The sequence below is a fragment of the Teleopsis dalmanni genome, chromosome 1 (assembly GCF_002237135.1).
Source record: "Teleopsis dalmanni isolate 2A chromosome 1, ASM223713v2, whole genome shotgun sequence".
Lineage (NCBI taxonomy): Eukaryota > Metazoa > Arthropoda > Insecta > Diptera > Diopsidae > Teleopsis > Teleopsis dalmanni.
The window spans coordinates 228327666-228336623 of NC_051846.1; positions in this window are offsets into that span (position 1 = coordinate 228327666).

Here is an 8958-nt window from a genome sequence, read left to right on the forward strand (position 1 = left end):
TTTTTTTTTTTTGGTGTATGTGTGTGTGTGTGCACATATATATATATTTTCATCAATACACAAATGCATTACAGGATACTTTTGAGTATGTGTGTGTGTGTCGTTGTGGTGTGACTTTTCTTTCATCTTTCCTTTTATATTTGTTTTTTATTTTGTTGTAATATTGATGAAGCAACAATGAGGGTTGACAAACATGTTGATGAAGATGGCGATAGTGTACACAAGGACGATATTGTTCAATTTTATGGTTTTTATGGTGTCACTTTATAATCAGGATAAAAGTTGTATTAAATTGTTGGTTGGCGTGAACAAAGGAAAGCATAAACCTTTACATCGATAGCTTTAAACGTATTTTTGATTGGGTTTTGTCAAATAAAAAATTTAAATGCTAAAAAGATTAATTTTTTGTTAAACGTATTTTTGTTTTCATTTAATACAACAATGACTATACCACCTAACATAAATAGAATGTATAAGTTCAGGCTAAAAACAATGCTTTTCAAATGAAACAATGCCACAAAAAGCATCAATAATATGTGTTTATTTTACATATGCAATTATATACTGCATACAATACATTTACATATATATATATAATAAATACAAGAATTGTACACAATACTGATTACAGCAATTCTGTTTTAACTAAAAAAATGTCACTCATACCACACGTGACACATTGTTCTGCAGTGCATGGCTTTTTTAAACTAAAAGGTTTAGTATTGTAATTAAGCTACTTGCAAATATTTTAAAAGTTTTAATTGTTTTAACTTTAATTTTAAGCTGTTGCATTATATAGAAGTGTACAAATGAATTTGTTACACATCAACCAGAAGTGCAAACTAAACTTTTTCTAGCACCAAAATTTCCAACAGAGCCTCAACATTAGCGTAAAAAACCCTTTTTTTCTAAATGTGCAAATTTTTCGTCCTTTTTTGTGGCTTAAACCACAAATGCACATTTGAATTTTCTTATTTTTTTTGAGGCTAACCAAACCTTTTAATGCCAAACTTTTTGGGCTTTAAGTGGCAACTCAAAAACAAAATAACTGCAACGCTTTTATTCACATTGTGGTCAAAATTTAGTATTAACACTTAAGTCCCTTTGATTGAAAGAGACTTTATATTTCAACCGTAGTGTGTTCTAAAAAAATAATAATAATTTATGTTTTAAAGTAATACTTGAGATTAAACGTACATAAATTACAAAGATTATAAAATATAATTAATATTAAAATAAAATAATAATGCGGTATTATTTGTCACAATTAACTACAATAATTTTTAAAAGACATTATTTATTGTATATGATTAATGCCACATTAACAAGATTGAAATAGTGCATTAATCTGATTTAAGATAGACATGTGCGAGCTTATAGCTCCCTCCAAGATTGAAGCCTATCGCCTATTGAAGCCTATCTTAGATTGAAGCCTATTGTAAAATATAAATTTGAAAATATAAATAATTTAATAACATATTTATCCGAAATATTTATGCCATATAAAGTGTAGAAAAATTAGATTACAAGGATCTGTTCAGTAATCAATATTTTGCACTATTTTAAATAAAAAACTTTCTTAACAGTTTTAATGGTTAAGAACTTAACTGTGGTTGAGGCTTAAATTTTCGTTCTGATTATTGCAAATTTCATATATTAATAAATTGCTCGATTTAGTTATAATGAAAAAATAACATAAAGATTACACACACTTCGATCAATATGAATACGAAGTTTTTAATCAGAATATATAACAGATATCTATTTTGCTTAAGTTTTATTTATTTTAAATCATTGAATTATTGTGTTGAAATTTAACAATTAAAAATAAAAAAATATAATTAATTAATTCAATTAATCTATAGTTTGTATATGATTTTGTTCTCATATATAACACAGCAAGTGAATTTGTTAATGAACTTTCATAACAAATTAACAAAACTCAAACTTCGACCATACAAGTCAAGTACAGCTTTGGGTCAGTTGAACGCTGACTCTGAGCTTCAAATTTGGCAGGGCATGAGCTCAATCCTTGGTACTTGCAGGCTCAAGAAAGAAATAATTCTAAGATCAGTGATGATGGGACAGAACGGCAATACTCGAAACAGTTAAATGGTCAGTCAAAAATTTGATTAATTAAAAATAATAAAAATGTTTGTTGTTGCAATTTTATTATTATTCGATAAAAACCTCTCCATTTAAATTAAAAATAAATTTAATATAATAATTTATAGTCTTCCATTTAAAAATGATTCCAAAAAATTGCATATTGCTGTTAGTTTAACACAATATATATTGTTGTTCCAAATATATATAATATCAATTTAAAGACTATTTATTATATAAAATTAATAGAAGCAGAAAACTTGTAAACGTTTTGTATTTAAAACTGTTTTTATGCTATTGAAAGCTCACAAAAATTTATACACAAATTAAGTTTACTCTTGTTATACAGTAATGGCTAGAGGGTTCCAAGTAAATCCTTAATTCATCTCCACTTAACATTTTATTTTAATTTGTATATAAAAACTTAAAAAAAATATACGAAGAAAATGAATAAATATTTGCTGTCTATTTCTCATAAGTGAATGCACTACGTTACAAAATATTTACATATCAAATTTAAAATAAAAACAAAAACACCTTTTTTAAGGATTTTCTTGAAGTTTCTGAGAACATCACACAAATGCCTTCAAGTATAAAATATTGTAGGCAAAACTTTTATTATTTGCGTTTGTTAAGGATTTTTTTGTTGTGAACTCTTATTTAATTTTAGAAACTCTTAAGTGGTTACGTTTCATATTAAAAATGACACTTTGAAGACAGAACCTTGTAGTACTAAACAACTGAATAAACAAAAAATATATCACCAACAACCCATTCAGCCCAAACAACTGGTAAAGGAAAATTGTACTCGTATTTATAAAATAATTCTCTGCCTGCCGGAAGTGCGGTTTTGGTTCTGGTACTGAACTACAACAAAACTTTCTTTGCTGTGGTGATTGTGCCACAAATTAAAGTGATTCTATAAACAAAGAAACTCGAAAGTACAAAAAAAATACAATTTAATAATTATTTATATATTTTATAAGTGCGTTTTTACATGTAATTTACAAGTGGATTAGAGACTAAAATAAAATATTCTAAAATACTTTTCGAGCGCTTTGAAATGTGGAGTTTTAATTGCGATCTTCAGTATTTTTTAAATAACCACATATGCTTATATTATGGACCTCTAATTGGTAACTGAGGTTCAGTTATAGATATAATTAAATTAAATATATTTGATAAGCTAAGAATGAAACTTAATTAATAATTTTAGTAAATTTGTTATATGATCTACGTATAAAATAATAATATTTTGCATTGGAACTATTAGAATGTTTATTGAAATTTAATTAATTTAAAAAATAATCGACAAAAATTTCATAATTAATAAAGTTAACAGAAAGAGATATAGAGAGCTTTCTTCTGACTATAATCTGAGTGGCCCTAATAAAGTTGTTGTGAGGATAAGTAGAATACTGAACATATATAAATAGATGTCATTTCACTATTGTGGAACTAATTTTACCTTTTAGATAATGATAAACTGAATAATGGTTTGGGTACCCAAAGTCACGCTCATACTTAGATAGCCACTTAGATAAAATTAAAATAAAAGCTTTTTGAAAATTGCAGTATATGAACCAATTTAATGGATAGAATTTCATCGTGTAATTAATAGTTATTATCTTATATGCATATATTTTGTTCCAATGTGTTCAAATAAAACACCATTCATTTATCACAGTTTAGATCAATCCAAAATGTTTGTATTTCTATCTTTTATATAATACTAGATAACCCGACAAACGTTGTTTTGCCTTATAAATTATTTCTAGTTTCTATATAAATTCTAGTGTAGACAAAAAGTAATTTACTTATTATAAGTGTGTAAGTCTGTGGTATATGCATGAAATAGGCATGGAGCGCTATGAACGAAAAGGAAAATAAAAATAACAAAAGCCAAACAATATTATTTTTAAGTTATTATAGTTTATTTATTAAATTATTAATTTAAAATCAATAGATTTGTATGATACCAAGTTCCCTGGCAACAACTGTTGTATCTTCAAATTTAAATTGTCTTGGATTGACTGTAAATAATAATAATGATAATGGGCCAGTAACATTAACCAACAACAGTCGAAGATAAAAACAATCAGTGTGTCTTGGATTAACTGTAAATAAGCGTTCGATTTAAATAAATTGAGACATGCATCAACTGCTGAAACTTGCTTGCGAGGCATCCATTTTTGAGCCCATGTGAAACAGCGTGGTACTTGTGAATAGAGTAATGTTCTTGCAAACGCACCAAAATCATCCGTACTATTACACAATTCAAAAAATGCAGTGAGTGTAGATTTAGGTGGATTTGTACCACGATCAATACTGAATACGCATATAAAATTTGGTAAAAATCGGCAAAGCCGTTTCGGAGGAGTACGATAACTAACATTGTGACATGGAAATTTTATATATAAGACCGCAAACAGACATCGTTTGGCCTTGTGACTTATTGATGGTCTTTGCAAATGCCAATCTAATAGGAAATTGAACGCGTTTGAATTAAATTGGCTTGTCTGTAAGAATCATTGGAATTCGTGGCAATAAAACTTTTTCGTTTCGGAACTTGCCATTCAAAATGGTGGCTTCGATAATGTTTTTCATCAATTTTTTAATTACCAATCGCGTACTATTGCATAGCCGTGGTGGGTTCAAATTCCGAAGTAAAATAATCGGTGATCCAACTTTCAGTCGTAAAATGTGTGGTGGCATGCCTGGCAAATCCAGTGAGTTTAAAAACTCTGCTGGATAGTTTACAACTTCGTTGGTATCACAAAATGTATCGATCGATTTGTATGATATTAAGTCGCCTGGCAATGTCTGTTTTATCTTGAAGTTTAATTCATCAACGTCCACGTTTTTTTGCTGCTAATGGCTCTTTCTGCCAGCCACCCATGATTTATGTATTGTATGTGTACATCTGGAAATACGCGGTCAATGAGAGCATTTTGGGAATCAACGATAGTGCAGAAATTAGGGGGCAGTTTTATGAATTCAGTATTTTCATAGACAACAACTCTTCATATCATAGCAAGTTTTCTTTTTCAAAAATATAAAAAAATTTATGTCAAAAAAACAAAAAAATTTTTGTTAAAGCAATAAAGATATTTTTGCTGGATAGGGACACAATAATCACTTTAGCGGTATGAAAAATAGATAGTAGCCGATTCCCAGACCTACTGAATACGCGTATAAAATTTAGTAAAAATCGGTAAAGCCGTTTCGGAGGAGTACGGTAACTAACATTTTGACAATGTTAATTTTATATATAAGATAATCATTAAGTTTAGTTTTAAATTTAGTATCATTTCTATTCTATTCATTTCTACATAAATAGTTTTTGTCAAAGTTTCTTTGCATTGATGAGATTTGATAGGTAAGCATTTTGCAGCTAAATTTAGCTTTACTAAGAGATTTTCAGAGCTCTCCATTGTAAGTAAAGCAGTTAGTTTCTTAATATTGATTTGCTTTTCCCACATTTGTGTAACTGTGCTAAACGCATAATTAAAATCTCTGATTTTGATTCTCTGTGCTTCTTTACGCCAGTTTGGACTTTATGACAGATTATTGAGCAGATGTACTTTTGGAGACAGGTACGTAGCCAAAGTAGGGTAACTTGAGGGGATAACCTCCCCTTCACCACAACCTCCCAGGTTACGTTCATAAGGTGCGAGCTGACAGTTCTCAGCACTTCCACTCGGAGGCATAACATATATTGCCTATTGTGATGTCCTTAAAAATAATGCCGGGAGAGGCGAGTTTCTAACGGTTTTTGTCTTCATGTACTATCCTTGCTAAACTATTTGGTTTTTCAGATCAAGTTAAGGAGATCCGATAAGTTTACCTTCGATATATCTTTCAAGGCAATGAAAATACGATCACCAAGACATTGAAGTCGCCTTGTCTGCAATCGTGGACAGAGACACAAGAAGTGATTACTGGATTCTACCTCCTCTTCATATTGGCAATTTCTGCATAATCCACTTGTTGGAACTTGCCACCTAGGTGTACTTGGTGCCTAGGCGCAATAACACAGTGCCCCGTTAGTACTATAGTAAGTACACGAACTGCAGTTTTGCTAAAACCTAAAAGACATTTCGTTTTATTTTTGTCCCTCATATAATCGAAGGACTTTATTTAAACATACATAAACCTTTTAGTTGTGCATCATGTTTCTTTAAATAAATAATTTTTAATTAACTACAATTATATAGTTTCCCCCCAAACCAAATTTGGGTCTATTGACTGCAGCGTTTAAGTATCCAAATATATAATAAGATAAACATTATCTATTATCTTATCTTACATTATCTTGTTGGATCTTATGTGAATGTAAAGTTGGAGCTGCTAAGTTACTCAAATACATATCTAATCAGTCAAATGTTTATATGTAATTTTCTATATATATATTTTTTTGCTACTTTGGGTCCTATGCTAAAATGCAAGATACAGAAATTAATGATGATGATGAATGTTACTTTATCTAACATTTTTATTGGTATCCAACTGATTGAATACAGTCTTAATGATTATTTATATAGCTACTAATATTGGTTCAGTTCAATTTTAAAGTTATTTTATTATGAGTTATATGTATATATAAATACCCACACTATATTTATTGAGAGTTTGAAATTAATTGAAGTTGATTTTATACATATATGCTTAAAAATTTTTCATTTGTAGATTTATATTTCTATAAGTTATATATATAGTTTTTTCAAACTGTAACCAATAAAACCTCGCAGAATTGATATTTATTCACATGTGATTATGTATTTTTAAATTAATATGCTTCTGTAAAATGTATAAACATATTTATGGTAAAATTTCATTAATGTAAATAATGAAATATCTCTTCCTACAACAATTACTGTATTCAATATCAATTTCGTTATATATTAATTTCAATATATATAGTAATTTTTTACATGTACTTATAACTGCATAGAAATATTTTGTTAATTTAATGTAATAAAAAATAAAAAGAAAGTAAATAAATATTCACTACAATTTCATGCATTAAAAATATTTTTGAAACAATATTATTTTATGATGCAATAAAAACAGTAGAACCAACGCTCAATACCAATTTTAAATATTCCAGGAAAAATAAGTTGTATAAACCAAATGAACCACAATAATCTTAATAAAATATGTATTTTTTAATTTATGGCTCATCACGTACTTACCAACTTCATAATGAAAATTTCAAATATTTAAATAAAAAATAAATTTCAAATAATATTGCAGAATTACACACAAATATAATTATGCAAATAAATATTTATGTAGAGCAAATTGTATATATACGAGTATGTAAAACCCGGTCTTCACATACATATACACTCGTATACATTCAGTATGTTTCATACTATTTAATTTGCACATATTTTTGCACAAGTTAAATAAAACCGCATTGACCACCAAAACCAGAGGCGAATTTAAGAGGATGTATATATAGCAAATATGTTGATATAGAAATTTTTTATTTTCTTGAAAAATATTTTCTTCTGATTACTATTTTTCTAATAGAACACAAAACAAATATGTAAAATATATCAGATATTATAATGAAATCATGTTGAATGTATCTATGCGGTGGCATATGTGCGTTGCACAAGTGCTTATGTGTTCGGTTTTAGTTTCAGATATGCATTTTTATGCAAATTTTTATAAAAAACACAATAGAAAATATATTGCAGTTGCATTTTATGGATAAACTAAGTTAATGCTTTTCACATGAGACAAAAATATTTATATGTGAAATTTATTTATTTTGTCAATATAAATTATAAAATTTGTTTTATGTTTTAGTAGAAAAGTTTTCATAACACAAATTTTAAATTTTCATGCATAATTTAAAAAGAAGTGCAAGTTAAACAAAAATAAAATGTGAGAAACCTAAAGTATATGCTGTATTTTAATAAAATTTATTAAATAAAAGTATTACGTTATATTCCACTACTTAAAAATCATAAATATGTTTTCAGATATTATTATAATGCTAATGGATTGCCTTGTTTACAGATACTTTATCATTTTTAATTTTAAAAATCTTTCTGGCAGCTAGTATTAGGGTTTATTATTAGCTTTGTTAAAATTTTTAATTAAATTAATTAAAAAGTAATAAAGGAACATTGCATTGCTCTCAGTTTTATATAAATGCAAATGCAAAATCTGTGGTTTAAAAATTTTCAAATCCATTTTTATGTTAAAAAATTAAAGTTCTATACGTTTTTTAAATAAGTGTTATTGACTTTGTTTTTAAAACCTATATAGGTTTTCATATATAATTAATACTTCTACATACTTTGAACTCGTGCCCTGCCAAATTTGAAGTTCAGAGTTAGTGTTCATTAGCCAATTGACCCAAATCTGTATTTGACTTGCAAGTTCGAATTTGGAGTTTTGTTAATTTGTTGTGAAAGCTCATTAACAAATTCACTTGCCTTGTTATACCAGTATAAAAACGAATTAATGAGCCAGTTATAGTATAATTGATTTATTATTTATATGTGTATCTTTACAATTTAAATTTCTCTGACTCTGAGCTTCAAATTCAGCAGGGTACGAGTTAAATCCTTGAAAAATTGAATATAAGAAATAATTTCACGAACACTGATGATATGTGATGATGACAATACTCGAAACAGTTTTATTGTCAGCTAAAAATATTATTAATTAATAAATAATGAGGTTTTTTCGAACAGTAATGAATTACAACAACAAAAATTTGATTTTTTATATTATTTTAATTAATTGAATTTTTGGCTGACCATACAGCTGTTTTGAGTATTGCCAAATACCCATCATCAGTGGTCTTGGAAATAATTCTTGTATTTAATT